The sequence below is a fragment of the Felis catus genome, chromosome D2, assembly GCF_018350175.1.
Source record: "Felis catus isolate Fca126 chromosome D2, F.catus_Fca126_mat1.0, whole genome shotgun sequence".
Lineage (NCBI taxonomy): Eukaryota > Metazoa > Chordata > Mammalia > Carnivora > Felidae > Felis > Felis catus.
Genome location: NC_058378.1, coordinates 85,162,547 through 85,186,276, shown reverse-complemented (window position 1 = coordinate 85,186,276; position 23,730 = coordinate 85,162,547). Strand labels below are relative to the sequence as shown.

The 23,730-nt window shown below is 56.1% G+C and overlaps 1 protein-coding gene across 1 annotated transcript in view; it reads right to left on the bottom strand.

Moving 5' to 3' along the window:
- Window positions 1-23,504, bottom strand: part of LOC109492789 — a 408,688-nt gene extending 385,184 nt beyond the window's left edge. The window contains exon 1 of the transcript XR_006587431.1: window positions 20,453-23,504. The gene's annotated coding sequence lies outside the window, so the exon portion shown is untranslated. The remainder of the gene's footprint in view (window positions 1-20,452) is intronic.
- Window positions 23,505-23,730: the final 226 nt, after the last annotated feature.

Below are 23,730 nucleotides of genomic sequence, written 5' to 3'. Positions count from 1 at the left end.
AGCAGGCAGCCTGGAGGGTGTAGGGACGCGTTCGCGATAGGGCAGGGTGGGCGGTGACTATGCCAACTGCAGGGACACGGTGGCCAGTCGCCAGCGCCGGCTGGAACACGTTGGGGCACGAGGCTCTCACCTCCTTTAAAATGCAGGTTCCGTGCGGTCCCACTCTGCCTCCAGGCAGACTCTATCCCCCGGAGAAACCAGGCGGAGGAACCGTCGGCAACAAGCCCAGGCCTTCCACGGAGCTGGGGGCGACGTGACCTCCCCTGGAGGCCCCTCCGCATAGACGCGGGCTGAGCTGAGCAGCCCTGCCTGAGCCGGGGCTTCCTCCCACGCGTGAGCATGTGACAGCAGCACCCGCCTCCTCGTGGGAATACTGCTGGGGGGCCCTGCGGGGTCACGCGGAGCACGTGGTACAGCTCCACGCCCGGGAAGCTGCAAATCCGGCTGCCATCGCTGTGCTTCCAACGGAAACGTGGGGCCCCGTGTCCATCCGGTCAGACCACAGTCGTTCCCTTCTGTTCCACACATTTGTATCTGTGGAAACCCCACTAGATCCGACTCCTTGACCCCATGTGATGTCACCCCTCAGAGCACCAAAGAAAGTCCATCCAGGGAAGCAGGCGCCCGCTGGAGCCCTCTTCAGCTTTGGGGCCAATTTTCAGACAGAACCACCGACTGTTCCAGAAGCCCCAGCAGGACTGGCTCGTGTTACTCCCATCAGTGAATAGTTGCTCTGAACTTCTTAAGTACGTGTCCTTAATTCTGCCAGTTGAGTTCCCAACTGCCATGGTGGTGGCCAAAGTTCCAGAGGAATGAAATCATTAGACCCAGGAGAGCTGTGAGTCCCGGATGGCGTGGCCAAGCCACTCGGGTCGGGAGGCATTCTTTTAATATTTGTTTATTACTTCAGAGAAAGAGAGACTGGGGGAGAGGGACAGAGGGAGGTAGAGAGAGAGAGAGAATTGCAAGCACAGAGCCCAATGTGGGGCTCGATCCCACAACCGTGAGATCATGTCCTGAGCCGAAATCAGGACTCAGATGCTCAATAGACCGAGCCCTCCCCACCAGCACCCCAGGCTCAGGAGGCATTCTGACCGTGTTTATTCAGAAGTGCAGTGTCCTTGCTGTGCTCGGTCCTAGCTCGGGGTGCAGGGTGGGTGGGGCTGCGCTAAATGTCAGTGGTCCTGTCTCTGAGACCAGCCGGGCTTTTCTGTGTGACCAGGAAAAGAAGTGACTGAGTGAAGAAACCACAGGTGCTGGGGCCACAGGCCACATGGGTGCCTTGGCAGGCGGGACGTGGGCATAGCAGGCATGGGGCCTAGGGTTCCACCTCTCGCCGTAAGCAAGGTTCACAATTTCTGCATTCTGGTCATCTTTACACCAACACGGTCATAAAATACAATTTTTAATAGGTTTTTACGGGGGAAGGCCCATGAAGGCCAAAGTGCCCTGGACCCAGGAAGTCCTACTTTGACCCTAGAGAAGGGCCAGAGACCCGGGGAAAGTATGGGGGGCAGGGAGGGGTCAGGCAGAGGGAGACGCCACAGTCAGATGAGCAGGGGAGGGGCTCCGGCACAGACAGGGATGGCCCCGATGACGTGTCCTCAGGGTAGCAGATGACATTCGGCACAGGAGGCACAGGCTGAGAGGGGAATGAGCCCCGAGGGACAGAAGAGTCAGCTCCAGGCAGGCAGGGACAGTCGGAGCAGCCCCACAAAAGTAGGGGTTTGGGGGTGAGCACCGCCCCCCTCCCACCTCACCTAGGGTCCCCCAGGACGCTGTGCAGCAAACTCACTGACCGTGGCCTCACATCATGCATGAAACTGACACATTTACACGGGCCAGTGAGCCAGCTCTGTGCGGCCACCAAGGCCAGGGCCATCACCCCAGACCCCCGCCCTGTCCCCACCCCGCCAGGCCCCACACTGCTTCGGCAGCCTCCTCCAAGGGTCAGCAGCTTCGCAGAGACCACTGTCTCCCCAGAAAAGCCCCCTCGGCTCAGCCCCCCGGGGCCAGACGCTACAAGTAAAAGAGAGGGAACTGTCCACAGTGGGAGGGACCAACTGTCCACTGTGGGAGCCCCTGCCCTGCCACCCCCACAGTCAAGTTGCCCCATTAAGGGAGAGGAGGGCACAGGCATAGGCTGAGCCTCTGTGGGCATCTGGGGTCCCTGCTGCTGATCGAGTCCTTCACACACCTCCACTGGCCTCCCTTGGCCCAGCGCACACTTGGCCCGAGTGACCTTCCAGCCTCTAATGAAGCCCATCTTGTTTTCACCCTTCGAACATGAAACCCCCACAGCTCCCACACGCTATGGGTCCACTCAGAGTCTTCGATTTCACACGCATCTGGGGTGACGTGGTGGGTTGTGCGCTGGCCTCAAAAGACGTGCCCGCGCCCCAGACCCCAGAACCAGTGAATGCGACCTTATTTGGAAATAGGGTCTTTGCACCTGTGAGGTAAGGAAATCATCCTGGATTATCTGGGTGGTCCCTAAATCCAATGATAAGGGTCCTTTAAAAAGACAGAAAGGGGGGCACCTGGGTGGCTCAGTCAGTTAAGTGTCCGACTTCGGTTCAGGTCATGATCTGATAGCTTCATCGGTTCGAGCCCCATGTCAGGTTCTGCACTGACTGTGCGGAGCCTGCTTGGGATTCTCTCTCTCTCTCTCTCTCTCTCTCTCTCTCTCTCTCTCTCTCTCTCTCTGCCCCTTCCCTGCTCGTACTCTATCTCTCTCAAAATAAATAATAATTTTTTTTAAAAGAAAGGAAGACACGAAGGACCCCCGCAGCCTCCAGAGGGAGTGCGCCCCAGCCCCACCTCCAGACGTCTGGCCTCCAGAACGTGTGAGAATGCACTCCTGCTGCTGGCCAGCTGTGGTCATTTGTTGTGATTGCCCCGGGCGACTCATACAGTTGACAAACACGTGGTCTGGAGAAACACACGTAAAACAGTACGGGAAACTGTCTCCACTACGCTGTCTCCACTGAGCCCGCAGGGGAAATGTTAGTGATCAGCAACCGTCACGCACATCAGGGAAAAGAAGGGGGCCTCGTAAAAGCAGAGGGATCCAAACACTCGCTCCTGTGGGGCGAAGTACCAACCTCCTTCTGAGACACAGGCACTGGGTATCCAGAATTGCTAGTTCCGAGCAAGGGTTTCCATATCTCTGCAATGGGTTTTTATTACCACTCTGCAGACCAGCAAGCATCTGGCAGACAACCCCAAAATCACAGAGTATTGCATGCGGCCGGTTTGGGGGAATCCAGAAGGGGCAAGGGGAGGAGAGAGAGGGTCCCACCACGTATTGGCCCTGTTCCCCGGGGCTGCCTCCTGCTGGCGAGACACCAGGGCCAGGTTCAGCCTCTGCGGTGCTGGGCCGCACCCTGACGTGAACAATCCTCTCTGTGAAACACAGTCTTCCGGGTGGTTTCAGGTTCTTTTGCCTTTTTCACAGCAACACATTTCTATTTTTTTTAATGTGACTGATTTCAAACAAACAAAAGCAGTGATGAAATATACATGAACATTACCATGCATGGCTTTTTAGCTAGAAAAATGTCCTCGTGGTTAGGATAACTGCTTCAAAGGGTTGTATAGCTGGGAGCCATTTGATTAGATTAACACAAGAGAAACAACATTTGCAGAAAGCACAAATCCGATAACCCTGTCTGGACCAGGAAAAGCAATGTATTCATCAACAAACAAATAAGACACTGCATTCCTGGACACCTACCTGAAGTCACAGAAGTGTCCACAAAATGGGACGGCAGCAGCGGCACGCCAAAGTCACTGCCAGAACCAAGCTCTCGGCCCCGAGCCTGGCCGAACACAGCTGCCCTGCCCAGAGGTACCTATGTCCCCTGCCTCCCTGGAGACAATTCCGAGGGCCACCCGAGCTCCAGCTACCAGTGGGCTGTTCCGTGGCCTCTGTTGTGGCTGCATCTGTGCTCAGCACCTCCCTTTGCCCTGCCCTCAGGCACTTACAGACACGTTCCAAGAGCCCTCTAGATAAATTCCCTGCACAAGTCTCAGAGTCTGCTTCCCAGGAACAGCACTCGTCCTGGCTTAACACCTCCTTCCCCCATCTCAAGAATTCCATGCCCTCCTCGGTCTCCTCCAGAAATCTGAACTCTCCCATCTTAAAGTCGTTTTCAGACCGTGTTATTTCTACTTCCTGGGTGTGCATTTTCCCGTGGAGGTTCTCCTGACTTTCTCAGGGCTGTGAGTTTCTTCCTGTGATCTGTAATTTTTGTTTGCAACTTTTCCCACGGACATTTTCCCTCTTGTCTGATTCTGCAGTTGCCCCGGCCTGCCCCTACAGGCTGTGGGGTTGAAGCAGATTTTACAGTAAGCATTCGGGGCTGCAAAAGCCTTGCTCTCATTCGTCCTTCTAGTCCCCACATGCCGTGGCCTTCCCCTCAGCCTCTGCTCACCCCCGGCCTTTCCTCCACTCCTGGGCCTGGGTGTTTTCCTCTTGAACCTGGCTTCTTTTATTCATGTATTTATGAATGCAACAGTTTGTTATCACTTGTGTCAGGAGCAGAGAAGGGAGATCTCTTCCCCCACCTTGGCCTGGAAGTCCAGCCCAGCCCTTCAGCAGACAAATCTGCGTATTCAGAGGCCCTTCTGCATTTTGATTCTAAATCAGCCTCTTCTATGTTGTCTTTGTTAGTCTATGTCCACCCTACGAAGTCGCCTGGAAAAGGTCCCCTTCTTCTGATGTCCCGCCAGTAGGTGGTCGCTGATGGGGGTCCCCATGCCTTTTCAGGCTAAACATCCCCATGCCGCCTAAAACACAGCTGTGAAAACTTTTTCTCCCTAGAAACCCCTCCCTGGATGCACTCCTATGTGTCAGTTAATCCTTAATTCTCTTAATAAAATGTTCTTAGTTCTCCCCATTTCATTTTGCCATTGACAAACCTACTTCAACTCTTAATTTCACTGCCAGAATCCTTCCGTGTGTAAAGAGTTACAACCCAGCAACCCACACAGGCCATCCCTGACAGACGGCCAGCCTGCCCTTCTGGAATTTCCTAGACACGGGAAGCACAGAGTCACCAGCCAGCTCTCAAGGCCGCTGGGCAGATGCTGCACGCACCTGTTATTTCTGAGTCCAAATCTTCCTTCAAAAGAGATGAATGTATTAAATACAGAGAACAGCTGAGAGTTGCTAGAGGGATGGTGGGTGGGGGAATGGGCTACGTGGGGGAAGGGGCATCAGGGAGGACACTTGTTGTGATGAGCACTGGGTATTGTATGTAGGGGAGGAATCACTGGAATCTACTCCTGAAATCATTATTGCACCAGATGCTAAGTAACTTGGATGTAAATTCAATAAATTAATTAGATAAATAAAACAAAATAAAAAGATGAATGTACAAGGACATCAGCTGCCACAGCCCTTCTGCACAGGGGGGAGGGTGCAGGCCAGGCACCTAAACGCCCATGGTGTAAGGGAGGGATTAAATAAACTGGTGTAAATCAGGAGAGAAACAAAATCTGTAAACACCGACATCGTGTGTCTAATGACACAAACCAGGACATGCTGCTGTGGCGAGGGCAGAGAGGGGGCAGTACAATGATCATTAACTGGTTTCAATACGTAAATTAAAAAATTAAAACACCGGGGTGCCTGGGGGGGCTCTGTCAGTTGAGCCTCCGACTTCTGCTCAGGTCATGATCTCGCGGTTTGTGAGTTCGAGCCCCGCGTGCGTCAGGCTCCCTGCTGCCAGTCCGTCAGTGCAGAGCCCTCTTCAGACCTTCTGTCCCCCTCTCTTCCCCTCCCCTGCTTACGCTCTCCCAAAAACAAACACTTAAAGAAAAACAAACATGTGGATGTGTCCTTATTTGTAAATACATACGGGAAAACATCTGGGTGTTGCGTGCCAGCAGCTGTACCTCCCCTTGAGAGGAGGCGAGAAAGGCACAGGGCAAAGGATGAAGGAGGTTTCATTTGCTTTGTAACTAAATACTTTTACGTTGTTTGAACCTCTACGGTAGACATACACTGCTTTCCTAATTTACAAAGAAAAAGGAGAACAGATTTCCCAAGGCCACGTGCAAATGAAAACTAGTTGTAACAGCCGACGTGAATCCTTGCCATCTGCAGACCTGTGCTGAGAGTACCGCGTGCCCGTGCTTACTCAGCCTCAAAGCAAGCCTCTGTCACCACCTCCTTTAACAGATGAGAAGGCAGAAGCACAGAGAGGTCAAGGAATTTCCCCAGGCCACACAGCAAGAACAGTGCTAGCCAGGATGCACATCCTGCGGTCCAACCCAGAGCCTGCACACCCGACCCCTGCCCTGCCAAGGGCCTCTTCGGCCCGAACTTGTGCAGACGACGTTTAAGTACAGGAGGCAGTTAGTGTCCAGCAGCTGCCCCTCCTTCATGGGGAGGCCCCCACACCCTGGCTGACACACATATTCCCGGCCCTCCGTGGGCCTTGAAGGCCAAGGTGACTAGGTCTCGCTTGCCTATGCTCATGAAATCGGCACAGTGCCTGACCGCAGAAAAGACTCAACTCACATTCTAGAATGTTCCAAAATGCATTTCATACACACAGTCCTGCACATTATGTGTTAAGCCCAGCATCTGGAATCCTTGCCATTCCTGGGTCTGTGACGTATAAGTTATGTGGTTTCGATCAAGATCCTTAAGTGCTTTGGGTCTGCTTTCTCACCGTTTAAATAAAAATACCTCACCGGCTGTTGGTGGGGATTAAATGAGAATTATAGGTAGGGGAAGACGTGGCAATGTTGGCCACACATAAGTGCTTAAACACTCAGCATTAATGTTTGTGTCTACCACAGTCACACCTGTGGACTGCCTGGTTGGGGTGGCAGGTGTCTGCACCTCAGGAAGAGGGACACACCAAGACCTGGCATCCCAGCCCCCAGAGCAGCCCCCAGGCTGCCCGGCGGCAGGGCCCAGCAAGTCCCCTGTCTGTTCACACCAGCAATGCTCCATCTAGAAGCTTCTTCACATTGGTAAACACCTGCCATGTCTACCCCACCTGCCCACCCGCCAGAGGAAGACGAGGGGGCCCCCACTGGATACTGGAATCCCGGCCTCTGTCCTTCGGGCTCGGGGCCCTCCCGGGGTGGGGGCAGGGGCGGGGAAGTGCAGACAGCAGGAGAGTCGGGCCTTTCACAGCCACCTGGAAAAGCACATTCCAGATGGCCCAGCTCCAAGTGAGGCCCCACCTCAAGCGAGTGGGCTTCTGCACAGAGGATTCCTGGCGACTTTTACAAATGCTGGCTAGCTGAGTTAATTAACAGAATGGAAATAACGGTGAAAACAAAACGAGCTAACACTGCTCGCCATGGCAGCAGCAAGAGGAAAATAAAGCCCTTCAAAATTCTCAGACACGAGCAGACCTATTTATCAGTGTCTGATTAAATACCCCATTTCTTTGGGAAATAAATTCCCATAATTCCTTCCTGAACTAGACCAATAAACTGTTACTTCAGTGTTTTGGGTTTTGTTTTTTTGTTTTTTGCTTAAAAGTGTTCCTCTTTTCCCACTCTCAGCTCTGAAACCAAATGCTTCAGAAGCTTAACTAGACGAGGACGAAGATTTTAATGTTTCTTGGTCCTCTGTCCTCCTCCATTAGCCTCCGTGCCCTCTCCTCTGTCCATGGTGCTGGAGGAGGAAACCCAAAGGACTAAGGCCTGGGGTGAGGCCGTGGAATACGAGTGAACACAGGACAAACACATTTCACCCAAAGACACTCTCCCTTCTTGTCCCTGGGCCGCACGTGGTGCCCCACCCTCCCACCTAGCCGGCCCCACAGGCTGAGGGAGACCCTTGGTTGAAGGGAAAAGCTGGGGTTTTGGGTTCAGACAAAAATAGACCTGGGCTCCAATCCTTGCCATGTGTCCTGTACCCGTCCTTACCTCTCTGAACCTGTTCCTTGCCTGCAAAATGGAGCCCCAGGCACCATTTGGTTTGGCTGTGAGGCTCCTGTGTGTGTAAAGTGCCCTAAACACTCCAGCCCTGACGTGGCCCCATTGGCCCCAAATCTCTGTGCCCCCAGAAGCAGACACTCATCAAAGCCCACGAATGTGGAAGAGGCAGGGTCCCTGGTGCAGACCTGAGCCCCATCCTGGATGCATCCTTCCCACAGCCGTCAACAGAGAAAAATGTATTAACCTGTGTTTGATGAGGATCCTTTCTTACTTGCCAACTTTGATGCATCTTTCCAATATACTAACACCCCTAATGAAGATGTGTACAAGATTAACACATGCAATTAGAAAGAGAGCCTTTTTGTCTCCTTCGATACAGAATCAGCTTTTTATTGCACAATTTATAATATCTTCACATTTTCGAAGTCAAGGAAAACACAAAAGTGGAGCTCAGCATGCCAGAGTGTATCACGTGTAATTATCTTTGGAGGAAAATGAGAACACACGTAGGAGATAAATCTGATTGCCTGTTGAATAGTGAAAATCCACAAGAAACAGAAAAGTGTCCATAGGTTTGTGTTCACAACAAGCACCCTTTCAAATTGGCTTCATAAACCCTTTGTGACCTTCAAGAATGTGGTGGCGTCTCCTGGCCAGCATTTTTGACATGAAATAACAGCATTTAAGGAAAATCTGTAATGTCAGAGTCTCAATGGGTTTTCATAGCCTTGGCTGCCAAGGTCAGAAAGACAGGCAGCCGGAAGCACTACACTCAGCCACATTCATCTGGGGGTGGGGTAGGGGCAGCACCCCTGTGCATGCCTACCTGGGAGCTAGCAGGCACAGGACACCAGCCCGGAGCCCAGGGCTGCCCAGGAGGCCGTGCCCATGACCACCTAGCTTCAAAGGAAGGATGCCTCCTGCAACGCACATTCTCCACTTTGGCCAGAGGTGTAGAGGGCACTGTCTCCCTGAACATGAAGGAGGCAGTCATCCAGAAAATCACCTGAACCATGGGCTGAACCAACAACGCTGGGCTTTCTGGCCCCTGCAGTTGGACAGACATCCTTTACCAGCCACCATCTCTGAGACAGCTCGGCAAACTAAGAGCATCTGCCCCAGCACGGGTCTCCACTGGGCCTTGTGGGGAGCACAAGGCTGAGCACCCACCAGCCAACTCAAGAATCACAGTGGGCATTCAGTGACCCTCTACCCCTCAGGGCACCAGGCTGAGACACAGGACCACACGTGGAAGAGCCACTGCGTTATCAGCCTGATACCTACAAACCCCTCAGCCACTTAACAAGGAGGGGGGAGGTAGAGTGGGAAGGGAAGGGGTGAGGGGATATGGAAGGAGTGTGGGGAGGGGAGGAGAGAAGGAGGAGGGAAGCAAGTAGGAGAGAGGGGGAGGAGGAAGGGGAGGGAGAGGGAGGAGGGAAAGGAAGTGGGAGGACAGCAGGGGGGAGGAGGTGGAAAGAGGGGGAGGGAGGAGAGGGAGGAGGGAGTAGGAAGGAGAGAGAGGGAGAAGAAGGAAGAAAGAGAGGGAGGAAGGAGACGGGGGGTGGGGGGGAAGACAGGGGAAGGAAGCAGAGGGAGGAGGGTGGGTAGGAGGGAGGGAGAGGAGGGAGAGAAAGGGGGAGGAAGGAGAGAGCAGGGAGGGGGCGGAAGGGCAGGCAGGGCTTTTCAGGGCAGATACATCATAGTGGAGCTTACAGGAGAGAAACGACATTGGCGAGCTATTTCTGTGCAATTCATATAATAAGAGCATTAAAAATAACCACTGGGAATTATTTTGACTTTCAGGAAGTTGTCTTAAAAGGCTATTTCTTCCTCTCGGGAGGGTAAGATCCATTAAAATCCCAGGAAGACAGGAAAGAATGGTCTCTCCCTTCTCAAGGGAAAGAGGTGAGAGGCTGGGAGAAACCAGGAGGTCGGGGTTTTCTCTGGATCATTAATGGCCGGCCCGCCACCAACAAAGTGGGATCATTTGTTAGTTACAGAAAGAAAATGGGCTTTGGGGACTGGGGGACACTGAAGGCCTGGTGGCGAGCGGCTCACCAACAACAGGGCACACTCAGCACCACTGAACCGCACACTTTAAATAGTGAAGATGGTAAATTCCACGCTGTGTTTCTTTTTCCGTGACAATGTCAGTAAATAGGCTTTGGAAAGCTTTAGGAGCTGGTGGTGGTGCAGCCGAACCTCCCCGCTGCCTCACTGTCTGCCCTCCCCTCCTCAGACCGGCACCCCCTCCCTGGCAGGGGGCCTCTCCTCCTGGCTCACCCCTTCCCTCCCCTCCACCATCTTCTCCCCGGTGGTGGCGACCCCCGGGACTCCACATGCCCTTCGGCCAGACAGAGTCAGCATTGCTAGGCAGGCATCAGGCCAACTCCCCAGCTCAGCAGGGAGGCTCTGGAAGCCTGTCCTGGGCGCCCAGCCCTTTGTCAGGCAGACCTGGGCCCCCCTCCCTCCGGCTCCTCTGGACCTGCATGTGCTGAGGCTGCACGGGGCCATTATCCCCCACCCTGTCCTTCCTCCAGGACACCTGGCCTCCCTCCCTCATGAGTTCGGGTGGGAAAAGTATCTCAGGTCCCACAATCTGGCCAAGGCCGTGCCCTGTCCTGGGCAGCTCCCCAGCCTCACGACTCCCCCAGTTGTGGACAGCGAACACTCCCTGCTGGCCGCCCTCCTCTGACACCTCCACGGTGATGTCCTCCTCCAGCCCCTCACTGCTGTGACCGTGGCCTCCCTCAGTGACAGCTCGTCCCCTGTAGTGTGGGGACCCCTCCCGCCCCTACAGGGGAGGCCACCGTGGAGCTCCTCGGGGGTGCTGGAGCCCCGCACAGGCGTGTCCTCGTGCCTCCAGGCTCTCCCCAGGGACACCACCTCCGGGTGGCCTTCCAGCAACCCTGAGGATGTGTCACAAATTCCCTTTCCTACCCTGATGTGCTACCAAGGAGGCTCAGCCCCACCCCAGCGCATCCTGGAGCCCGAGGCAAGGGCCTTTTTAGGCGTGAGCCCTCCACAGGCCCAACTTGGGGAGAGGCTGTGACCTGTGTCCAAGAGGGGGGCCTGAGGCCTGGGACAGGAGTCTGTACTGTTTTCAGGCAAGGGGAGCCCCAGCCAGCAGTGGGAGGACGTGGCCCCTTCCGCCACAGAATCAGAGTCTCCCAGACCTTCCGGGACCCCCTCCCAAACCTCAGGTCCTTGTCTTCCCCTGCCAAGGCTGAGCTCTGCCTGGCTGAAGCTTCCTGTGCCCCCGCTGTGGGGCTGGGGGCTCTAGCTGCTGCCAAGGGTGCTCTCTCTGGAACGTCCGCTGTTCCCACCTGTCTGTGCCCCCCAACCCAACGCCGCCACCACCAGAGGTGGGTCCTCACTGCCAGCTCCCAAATCTCACCTCAGTGTCTGCCTCCAGAGGCCACCCCTGGGGGAGCCCACCCTTACGTGGAGACTAGTGTGCAGGAGGGTTATCAGGGACCCTCTGAGCACCTGCACCCCAGGGGAGGGGAGCTCCCTGAGCACCTGCACCCCAGGGGAGGGTGAGGCAGGCTGCCTCCGGTCTCCACAAAGGCCTCAGCCCACCCTCCATGCAGCTCTGCCACGGGGATGCCCTCCAGAGGGGCGCCGGGCCTTATGCTCCCCGCCGATACCCCAGGGAAGGGCATGACCTCGGGCCTGCTGAGGGAAACTCTCAGAGACGGCTGGCCCGACGGCAGCTCTCCCACAGCTGGGGGCATAAACCCACTCAAAGAGGAGCTGGCCCGTCATGGCATCTTCTAGGAAGAATGGCCCCAGGACGCAGCACCCCACGAGGAGACGCTCTGGAGAACGGACAGAGGGCTTTGATAACTGTGCTGGGCGTGAACGGAGATGAGCCAGCAGAGACGGGACACGTGGCCACCTCCCAGTTACAGTGACCTCACCCCAGGACTTAGAGTAGAAAACTCATTCGATGCAACCACAACCACTGCTCAGCGTCTGCGTTCAACTTCCAGGAAGGACGCTGACCGTGCCGCCCCCACTCACAGAGGGAGAAGCAATGGCAGAGGGTCACCCCCAAATTCATGGACAGCCAGCAACCAGGGTGTGTTTGCAACGTGAGTCCCCACCTCCCAGAGCCCACGGCAACTCGCCTACTATCTGCGGCTGGTGACCCAGGTTTACTGAGGGCTCAAGGGGCCTTTGTTAACGCAAAGCTGACCAAGGCCAAAATAATAATAATAATCTTTTTACTTTTTATTTTTTTTAAGTTTGAGAGTGAGTGAGTGTGAGTGGGGAAGGGGCAGAGAGGGAGGGAGATAGAGAGGGTCCCAAGCAGGCTCTGTGCCGTCAGCGCAGAGCCTGATGCGGGGCTTGATCTCAGGTGAGATCACGACCTGAGCCGAAATCAGGAGTCGGACGCTTAACCCACTGCGCCCCCCAGGCACCCGTTTTTCACTTTGAGAATTGTGGTGAAATACACAGAACATAAAAGCGACCACTTGGGGGCGCGCAGTTCAGTGGCATTAAATGCCTGTGCCCCGTGGTGCAGCCGCCCGCCATCGTCTCCAGAACCCCCTCCTCTTCCTAACGGAAACTCTGCCCCCGCTAAACGCTAACTCTCCTCATCCCCTGGAAAGCGCATTCAACTAAGTCCCTGTCTGTACTATTTGTGATCCTTCCTGCAAGTGGAATCTCAGGGCACTTGTTCTGTGACGTCCTCCAGGGCTCACCTGTGCCTCAGCCTGTGTCAGCATTCCTTCCTTTTAATGTTCAGTAACAGTCCACTGCATGGAGACAAGGGATCTTTAAGGACAGCAGCCCCAGCCCCCGAGGCTGCCCCGCGGCCAGCAGCATGGATGAGAGAGGCTGTAGGTCACAGCCGTGGTGACCTTCAGGGAGGAGTCTCCTCCTCCTGTCTTGCGAGCCACCCTGTCCTCGAGGCCACTCTGTGAGCAGCTTTCAAACTAATAAAAGCAAATGGAGTTTTTGATTGCGCCTAATGAAATTATGGGACTTCCAGTGTTCGCTTGAAGGAAACGTTAATTCTGAAATATGGAGCTCACGCCTGCGTCTCCTCCCAAAGGGAACAGCGTGGCTCAAGGGACGTGGCTCGGCGGGCACTAACAGGCGAGGTGGGAGAGCTGGCACAGGGCCCTCCCGGCAGGCCCTTCCTTTTTTTTTTTTTTTTTAAGTTTATTTGTATTTGAGAGAGAGAGAGAGAGACACTGTGAGCAGTGGAGGGGCAGAGAGAGAGAGAGAGAGAGAGAGAGAGAGAGAGAGAATGAATCCCAAGCAGGCTCTGCACTGTCAGTGCAGAGCTCGACGTGGGGTTTGAACTCATGAACCATGAGATCACGACCTGAGCCGAAACCAAGAGTTGGATGCTCAGTTGACGGAGTCCCCCAGGCTGGCCCTTCTGCCCACTGCCAGGGTCTCCGGACCTCCTCCAGGGGGTGAGCTGCCTGGCTGCAGAAGGCTGCAAAACACACACTCTTCTGGGGTACCAGGGGCCTCTGTGCCCTTCCTGCAGCCGGGAGCGAAGCTGCAGGAAGACAGAAGGCCCAGCTCCACCATCATCCTGGGAACAATGACTCTGGCAGCACAAGGCAGGGGAGGCCGGGTCCCCAGGGAGAAAGGAGGCTATGAGAGCCACCAACCCTGGGGACACCCTGCCCCTTTGCACATCACATGCTTCTGGCTCATCACCCTGACACATTTGAAGGGGCCCCCATTTCACCACAGAGGCCCTAGCAGCCCCTCTGGGCTCAGCACACACTTGGCCACCAAAGAGCAAGGCTGGCCCCATCCCACTGGCACCTGCCCACCATTCCTTGGCTGGTTCCTGCTGCCCAGCAGCCGAGGCCCCTGGCTCCCTCACTCCCTCGCAAGGACCCCCAACCCCCAACCCTCACCAGTTCTTACCCCCACCCAACAGCACCCTCTGACGGCAGCTCTTGGGGACCTGCCCCCCTCCATCCCAGATCCCAGAATCCCCCACGCGCCATGCTGTTGCTGCCTCTGCCTGGGACCACCCCCACGCTGCCCCAAACCCCCATCCACCTCATTGTCCTTCCCAGCCGGGCACCTCCTTCCCTCCAGATCTCACCTCCCCTTCTGCGCCCCTGACTCACTGCTGGCACACGGCCACCCTGAGACCGGGCCCCTGGGACGTGGGGCCTCCACCACACGCCTCCTGCCAGCCCCACTTACAGATGAGCAAACTGAGGCAGGCCACCACCAGGGTGGCACAGGCAAGGACGAACCTGTGCAAGTCCACATTCGCAGACGGGCGTGGGGTGCAGGCAAGTCTCCCAGAGCACACATTCCAGAAACAACACTTCCTGCCTTTTCTCTGAATCATAGGAACATGCTTCATCTGTTGCTCCTGGGGCCTCCCTGTGTCATGACGCCCAAACACGGGGGCATGGTGGGGGGGTAGGGTCGCAGCCCCACTGAGGGCATCCCCACCCTACCCCAGGGGAGCCTCATGTCCAGGGTCCAGCAGCACCGGCTATCTGGCATCCCCCTATCCCCCAGGGCTGTTCCCTCCTGCAGACCCACCATCACCCGGGGAGACAACCCCCCGCAAGCAGGACCCACCTGGGGAGTAGTCATCATCTCTCCCTTTCCCTGTCTGCCTTCCTCACCCACTGCCCCCTGTCCCCCAAACCATGCTCCTTCTTCCCCCAGCCATCCACCCTCCTGCAGGCAGGCGGGGAGCCCAGGGAGCCAAGCCAGAAGTAGACAAGATTCCCCTGGAGGCGGCCTGGAGCACAGACACCTGCTGGAACAGGGGGAGGGAGCCGCCAGGGGAGGGCAGAGGATTAACATCTCAGAAAGGCCAGCCGTACTTGGAAATCTGACTTCCCTCTAGGCACAAAGCAACTAAATCTGATTAAAGCAAAGTGTCACTGATTTCCACCTTCCAGCCACCCCCTCGTAAATCCTTCCAGACCACGCATGTGACTTTTATACTCATTTCTAAGCAAAGTCTACACTAAAAAGCAGTGCATTTTAAAGCAAGCTTCAAGAATGAAGCCACCATTGCTCTGGACAAAGCCTCCGGAGCTGGGCAGGGGAGGCCAGGGCCACCCAGTCAGACCACGAGCCAGGACCCCGCCTGGAAGCCGGTCCTGAGGCAAAGGTGCCTCATCATCTGGGCTCCCGGAAATAACAAGTACAAGTTAGAGGGGGTTTTTAGGAGCAACCAGATTTCTCTATTTCCATTTACGAAGAGTGCCAGGGGGTGTGGCCCTGCCAGGAACAGGTGCCTCCAGTCAGTCCCCCGACTGAGTCTATGTCTGTCGTGCACAATGTACTTTAAAATCATGCCCAAAGCGCTCTCTTGATGTTCTGCAGCGCAGACCACACTGAGAGCCGCAGGACCTTTGCTGGAAAGTCACCTCACCAGCATTGAGGAGGGTTGTTGTTACAATGCAGCCTGCTGCGCCGTGAAACCTCCAGGTGGGATCCCCTTCCCCACCTCCAGCTTGAGGAGAAAACAGGACAAGTTCCTCAGACAGATCCCAGGGCTCTGAGAAAACACTAATTTCTATTAGCCAAACATTTGGCGTCTTTTTCACAATTTCTATTCTGATCTGTATTTGAAATCAATTATTCGCGTGTTTGCACAGGCAGCCAAACATGTTCCCTGAAAAACTGTCACTGAGCGGCTTGCCTCCGTCACCATGTTGACTCTGGTGCTTGAGAGACATGCATGTCCCTCCACCCCAGGGCCCAGAGGGCTGTGCCAGCAGCTGGCCCCTTTGTCACATGCTGCTTCTGCATGGCGTCCATTCAGCACGACAACACACAACAGTTAGGTAGGTCATCGGCGTTTGTGGAGAACCTGGGGGCATCGCTCGCCCTCTCCCTACAGACTAATCTGCGCTGAGGGTCTCAGCCTTGAGCACTAAAAGAAATCAGTCCCCAGTTTTTATCTCTTGGTTCACACCACTTCGCACCTGGAGAAGAAAGGTCCATCGAATCTGAGTCCAGCCGACAGAGAGGATTTGGAGCAGAAAGGGACTGTGGGAAGCTGGGGAACTTCCCTCCTCTCCGGGGCCCATGGGACCCCTACAGCTGGAGAGGGGCACCCTGGTCAGGAGGGCATGGCCCATATGCCCCACAGGCCTCCTTCAGTCTGGAGCCTCCAGTGGGGTGGCTGCAGCCGGTGAGTCACTGACCGTGGCAGTTCCAACGAGTGGGAGGTTGGGTGCCCCACTGTGACCTGCTGTGCCCACGGGTCTTTCACAGGACCCTGTCATGGAGAACAGCCTCACCGAAGCAGGGACTGAACTAACACGTGCTCCTGGCAACACTCTGCAAGGTCACATGCAAGCATCTCAGGGTCCGTCCTGGACAGCAGACGGGACCACACGCTGCCAGAGCTCCTGCCCCTAGCCCCCATCTGGACTCAGACTCCGGCCTTCCACAAACCATCCGGGGTTTTGACAGGAACACAAACAAGACATGCTGGAGACAGGCTTGTACCTCCCGAGCACGTGCGTGTGCGCGCACACACATACAAGCAAGCACACAGGCACTCACTCACAAGCACATGCCAGCCTCTCTTCCCAGACTGACCAGGACACCTGTACCAGCCTCTGCCCCCGCAGCTTAGCTGCACCAGGACAGGAGAGCCCCAGCTCTCCCTCCCTGCAACCCGGCCCCTCTCAGTGCCCCTCTGCAGCCCCCGGAAGAGGCAGAGTCTCTCTCTGGCCCTGAACTGGGGCTGGTTGCAGCCGCAGAGCAAAGGACAGGCTTCCAGCTCTCGCCTGGGCCCCAGAGGCACTGCACACGCCCACACCCTCTCCTGGACACTGTGACATGGTGAGAACAAGCCTAGGCTGGCGGGGCGGGGGGGGGGGGGGGTGTTGGGTGGAGAGGCCAGCCAGCCCCCAGCCAAGCCCACATATCCCGTGTGTATGAGACCCCCCCCCCAAACCCCAGATGGTGGCAGACACAGGGAGGCCCGGACAGGACCAGAGGCAAAGAAGGGACAGTACTGCTACTGTGGCCAAAGTTGGTGCAGAGAGTGAGAATAAACGTCCTATTTACATGAAAACAATTAACGCTGAGCACGCACAGAAAGAAGGGAGTCTTACCAAATCGCCAGGCTGCACAGGGTGGCAGTGCCCTGGATCGTCACCTGACCCTGGAAACCAGAGATCTGCTGTGATAATCAGGTAACACGGAACTGGTGAAATCTGATCACGGCCGGTGCATCATATTGGTACCAATGTGCTGTTAGCACACTGCATGACGCCCCTTATGGGGAGCCGGGTGACGGTACTGGGATTTCTCTGTGTTGTTTCTTACAGTTGCATGTGAACCTACAATTATCTCAAGTTCTGTCAAGGTCCCACCGGCCAGCACTCGCAGAACAGGCTGCAACAGCCCAAATGGCCTGCAGACCCCAGGCAGCCCCTGCAAGAGCCAAACCCTGCAAGGCAGAGACACAGAGAGAGTCAGAGGGCACATGTACACCTGCTGGGGGTCCTGGGGGTGGCCACCTGGGGGTCCCACCTGGGGGTGGCCAGAGGGGACAGACTGAAGACGCAAGGATCGGGAGGGCTGCCGGGCTTCCACAGCAGAGAAGAGAGGGGGAAGCAGGCTCCCCCCCACCCCAGGGTGCCCAGCATCTCCCCCAGGCTCCACACCAAACTCCCTGCTAAACAGCAGAGCCTAGTATGGAAATGAACCAAACTTATAACTTTGATAGGTCATCTGAGTTTGGGAATGAGGCTACTTTGCCAAAATGATTCTTCCCTCTTTAATTAAAATCCTTTATTAACTGCCAAGCTAATACCATCCCCCAAGACAGACAAGATAATGAGCCCACATCCATCAGCCCAGGCTGGATGCAGGCCAAGCAGGCCCCCACAGACACACCTCCCTCTGGCTGGGGGTGTGGCCCAAAATCAGGGATAGGAGTTCCATTTAGGGCACAAACGGTGACTCTATCTGAAGATCCCTGTGGGAAACAGGGCGCCCACAGATGCCCTCCAGCCCAGCACTTTCAAAGTCACATTTTCCTCCACGGCAACAATACTGCAGTCCAGTAAAAGGCAGTGTGCGTGTGCCCCAGGGAGGCCATCTGGGAGGACAGGGCCCTGGTCCAGCCCATCTGAGGCCTGCCCGCAGTCTGTGTCAGCTGAGCAAGAGCCCTGACCTGAATATGGCAGGTTTCGGATGCCACTGGGAGCTGGGCCTATGCCCCAGGAGCCCTGGACGTGACCCTAGAAGGGAGCTAGGGCAGAGAGAAGGGGCAGAGAACAGCCAGAGCAGCCACCCATCCAGGCTTAGCCCTCCCCATCATCGGGTGCCATGGGGACACTGACAGTCCACCTGCTTGGTTCAGGCCCTCAATGATGGCCCTGACCCTATTTTTTTTTCACTTCGTTTGAAATACTCCAAACACAGACAACAATAGGGACCCATATAACAAAAGCTATGTATACACCTCCAGACTTACCCAAACTTAAAGCCCTACTCTGACCTACCTTTTAAGCATAAAATAAATACTTGTGAGTCCATACTGATAGGACACAACTGACTGGACAAACAAATGGAAAGAAGAGAAAAATCTCCCAAAACTTCCATGTAAAAGAATTCCTGGTGGTGTATTAGATATTCCCCCTGAAGAGGTCCCTTACACATGGGCTGAGTGTGGTGACTTCCTTCCAAAGACAGTCGGTATGGACAGGGGCAAAAAACAGTATCCGGACAGTGGAGACAAGCGTGACCTCAGCCAGATCAAGGTGAAGGTCAGCAGTGGAAAGTCATGTTGACAATATGGCCCCTCACCACAGTGTGATGAGAAGGGCACTTTACCTTTGCAGACCTCCTCCCCAAACCCACTGCCCCAATTTAATTGTGGCAAAAACCTCAGATCCCAAAAGAGTGACATCTTCCAAAGTACCCAAGCACACCTCTTCCGAGGCCAAGGTTATCAAAAACAAGGGCAGTCTGAGGCACCCGTCACACAGGCGCCTAAGAAAACATGACAACTAAGTGTCCTCTGCGATCCTGAGACAGGAACAAAAGACATCAGGTAGAAACTAAGGGAATCTGAATAAGTCTGGACTTTAGCTAACAATAGCGTATCCGTATTGGCTCGTTAATTTTAAGAAATGAAGCATACTAAGGTAAGATGCTCATAAATGGGGACACGGGGTGAGGGGTATATGGGCACCCTCAAGACCACGGACTTAATGTTTCTGTAATCTAAAACTAGTCTAGAAAATAAACACTAATTAAAAAAATCTAAACTCACGTGGTTCCCACTGTCTGGCAGCCCCCTCCCCCACCCCCCGACCGGCTCCCCTCTTCAACCGGACACTGAGGGTTTCCTGTGGCCCAATAACAAGAAGTCCCACGCGCGGAGCTGACCACACAGCCCGGAGGCCGCCGGGCACTGAGCCCCGGGCACTGCGCGGCCACCTCTGCGCGCGCGCGGCAGGAGCGCGGGGGCCGGGCCCTCCCCGGGGAGCCGTCTGCTGGAGGCCGCCCCCCCGCCGCGGCCAGGTCCGGAGGCGCCAGCTTTCGGCGAGGACCGCTCACCGCGCCAGCCCTGCGGGGTCCCCTGCGGCCCGCACCCGAGGCCTCCCGGGGCCCGGCTGCAGGCGGCAGCCGCGGCGACGGCACCGTGAACACCCCGGGTCGGAAGACGAGGCCCCAACGCTTGGAACTCGCGGACCGCACGACGTGAGTCACTCGGGTGACCTCCGCGCAGGTGCTCGCGGCGCGCTCCCGGGAAGCAAGAGAGACATGGGACCGCCGTCCCGCAGGTGCGCCGTCGGCGCTGAGCGCACGCGCACACGGCGCGGCGCGCTCACTGCACCGAGCGCACGCGCTCCGGGCTCCGCAGGCCGGATCCTGAGCGCTCCTCGGTCCTCGCGCGCCCCCTGGCGCCCGGCAGCCTCCCTGCAGGCGACGCGGGTCGATCCGAAACGCGGTGCGCAGCGCTCCCGCGTGGACATGCGCCGCCTCCTCTCGCCCGAGATCCCCGGCCGGCTTGGAGGCCCCTCGGGGGGCCGACCTGGCGCAACCCCCTAGGATCCGGCAGCGGCCAGAGAGTCGAAGCACCGGCCGGGGCCGTTTTGCACTTGCAGGGACTGAGGCTTGAGATGTTCTGGTGTGATTCTTTCCGGACGTGGCAGTTCGCGGCCCGGTCCCTCCGAGGTCACCCCGAGCCTCTACCAGGCCGCGCGGGCTGGAGAGCTTAGCGTCACTGCCCGCAGTCACCCGCCCTGGAGGTGAAGGCCAGAGGGGCTCCCCTGGAGACGCCGCGACCGCGGCATGCAGGGGACAGGGACCCAGACGGGCAGGGCCCGCGACCCGCTCCGACCCTGGCATCTGCTTCCAGGCACGCGCGGCGGTGCGCTTTCCTTCGAGGAGCCCGCGGGCCCGGCGCACACGCGCCCGAGCCCCTCAGCCCCTCGGGAAGGAGGCCACCGTCACCCACCCCTCGGGAGGGGGGCGCACCGACACCGACCCCTTGGGTGAAAGGTGCACCGGCACCGACCCGTCTGGAGGGGGACGCACTGGGACTTACCTCTCAGGAGGCGCTCGCACTGGAACCCTCCCCTCCAGAAGTGGGGCGTGCCCGGAGCCGGCCCTTCGAGAAAGTTGGCGCGCGGGGACCGAGACTCCGCGGAGGGGGCGATGGGGGCCGCCGGAGCCTGCGCACTCCCTCCCCGCGCGGACCCGGAGCCTGCGCACAGACCCGGGCGGTCGGGCTGGGGCGCCGCACCTGTGCGCCAGGCCCTCGAGGCGAGGAGGAAAACTGAAGGCGGGAAGGGCGGGGGCGGACCCAGAAGAGCCCTCCCAGCAGATTACTCTAAATTCAAGTGTACTCCTCCAGGTCATTAGCGGGCTGTATTTGTCAAGATAAGAGGACAGCACACATTGTAACGTTTCGTTCACTTGATTTAGAACTTCGCTGTTGGCACACTGGAGTGGAGGTTAGCTCCCTGAGCGCCGGCCTGCTCCCCAGGCTACCCCAGGGCACCAAGTCGCCCCTCTGGGGCCCCGGGACCCAGACCGAGGCGGGAGGGGGCTTGCCCTGAGCAGAGGGCCTCCCTCCGACCACACGCGCTGGTACAGCCGTGGGCCAGGACTTACCCTCTGCGAGCCCCGCCCCCCACGCCAGCCCAGCGCAGCACCTGCTGAGGAAGACCCCTCGCTGTGTTGAACCTTGGCCCGACCACTCTCTGGTTAGCGGCTCGGGCAGATTTCTGAACCTGTTTCCCCAAGGCAAAGAGAGTGCCGGTGACACACTGTGCTGGGTCCTTAGCGGCTTCTCAATAGTACCCGCCCTGCGACCAGCAGCACCTGGCCTTCCACAGAGGGCGGCTCCTGCGATGATCAGTTTTTCCCTCCTGATGAAAGCAGGGGACGCTGGTCGTTGTTGCCCTGACCTCCTATACCAGCGCCGCGCACTAGCACCGCTTGTGGCCCAGGATCCTCCGGCCTCCCAACTCACGGGGGATCGAACGAGCCTCTTCAGGGACTCCACCAGCAGTAGGCTGAACCCTGGACCCACATGACCAAGGGCCGTATCCCAGGTCTACTTGGAACTGTGCGACCTGGACCAGTTCAGTTCGTTTAACGTCAGTTTCCCCATCTGTTAAGATGGGGTGGACAATGTAGAATTCAGTGTTTTAATGTGTCCATTATTTAGGGCAGTACCTGACTCCAGGTTAACACCAGGTAAGTGATAGCTGTTATTACACTAAATCATTAACACAGGAATTCACACACAGAGAGGATTCAGGGGACAGTGCAATCGCATTTGGGGTTAAGTGTACATTTCTCTAGAAAACAGTTTTTTTTATTTATATTTGAAAGAGAGAGCATGAATAGGGGAGGGGCAGAGAGAGAGAAAGAAAGAGAGATTCCCGAGCAGGCTCTGTTCCAACAGAGTCCGACTTGGGGCTCGAACTCACCAACCACGAGATCATGACCTGAGTTTCAATCAGGAGTTGGTTGCTTAAACGACTGAGCCACCCAGGCACCATCTAGTGAACTGTTCTGATCAAGTTCAGAGAGAAGGTTCCTTAGCAGGTAGTGGTTACACTCACTACCTGGCTCTTTGACAGAATCTGTAGGAAAGAGCACTGGGGCCAGGGCGTGACCTCCACCCGTCACTCCTCAGACCACACCCTCTGAAGTAGGCCCAGCTTCATGGGCCTTACAGTCAGTCCCACAGGCCTGCCCTCAGAAGGGCCCACGCTAGTTTCATGCTCTGGCACTTGGAATTCCCTATCATCTTACCTTTGTGCTAGTGTTCTGGAAGTGTAATGGGATAAGGGAGCAAGCACGTGAGGAGACGTGTAACGCAGAGGTCCACCGGCTCCAGTCCACACACAGCATTCCTGAAGCCCTGTGAGCACGGAATCCCAGCGGCCCCCGATGCGTGGGAAGTCAGTGGGACTCGAGGCCGGTACAGGTGAGCATGTTACACATATGATCAAGGAGCAGGGAGCACACAGCCCCAAGCAACCATGCTTTCTGTTCAAAACACAACTTGTTTTGTGCACAGGAATTTCGAAGGCAACAGCGGTCTAAGAGACAAATGACTGATGCTTATCCCTTCTGACTCTGTCACCCCCTGTGCTAGCCAGTCACCTACAGGGAACCTGACGGAAGGAAAGAGAGAGCACCCAGTCCTCCTCACTCACCATGCACTGAAGGTGAACGTTGAGAGAATGTGCACCAATCGAGAAGTGAGCGAGAGGTGAAGTCTGGCGCTGTGCACATTTGCGATGTCCTGGTAACAAAATACGCAGGCGGAAGCAGTGAAAAAACCAAACTAGGGTCAGGTATTCCACATACAAGCCAAATGCTCCTACATTTGCATTTAAAAGCATCACTGCATGACATAAAGAAAAATGGATTTGTGCTAATCATTGTTAACTTTACTTAGAACATTAAATTGCAAATTTTAAAAACCATGACAGGTAGAGAATGTGCAAGAAAGCAGCTTTAGGCCTTAGCACCTGTAAGGGCACTTTTTTCCTGCTTTTTGAACAAGGGGCCCACAACGGCATTTTGCACCGGGCCCTGGGAACTCCATGGCTGGCCCTGGGCTCAGGCCCTACACGCACGTACACGCACGTGGCCTGCTCAAAGCACAGCACGGGGGAGCTGAGGTCAAGGGTCCTGCTTCAAATCCTAGCTCCTGGCCCTGGAAACCAGCAGTGACTTAACACACCAGGAGTCCTTCCACAAAGGCTGCTGTGGCCCTAGATGAGCCAGCACATGGTGAGCCCCAATACACGCCCAGCACACAAGCGAGCCTTATCACCCCCCTCCCCGGGTCCCTGACTGTCCCCGAGGCCAGCTGAACTCCCGTCTATCAAATGTGAACGTCTATAGGTAACAGACAAAGCTATATGGGAGAAAAAAGCCAAGACTCTGAAACCAGAGTTGGGAGACCAATTATGAAACCTTGTCTTGCTTGGAACTACGCATTTCAGTTTATGAGGCGTCAGTAAGTTATTTCAACTTCTACCCATTCCTAGAGCCCAACACTTGAAACACATTAAAAAAAATGAATTTATCTACAAAGAACCAAATTACTTTTATTTAGGAAAAACAAGAACCAACTGTCCATTTTAAGAAAATGGATTTTAAAAAAAATTTTTTTAACGTTTATTTATTTCTGAGACAGAGAGAGACAGAGCATGAACGGGGGAAGGTCAGAGAGAGAGGGAGACACAGAATCTGAAACCAGTTCCAGGCTCTGAGCAGTCAGCACAGAGCCCGACACGGGGCTTGAACTCACAGACCGCGAGATCATGACCTGAGCCGAAGTCGGACGCCTAACCG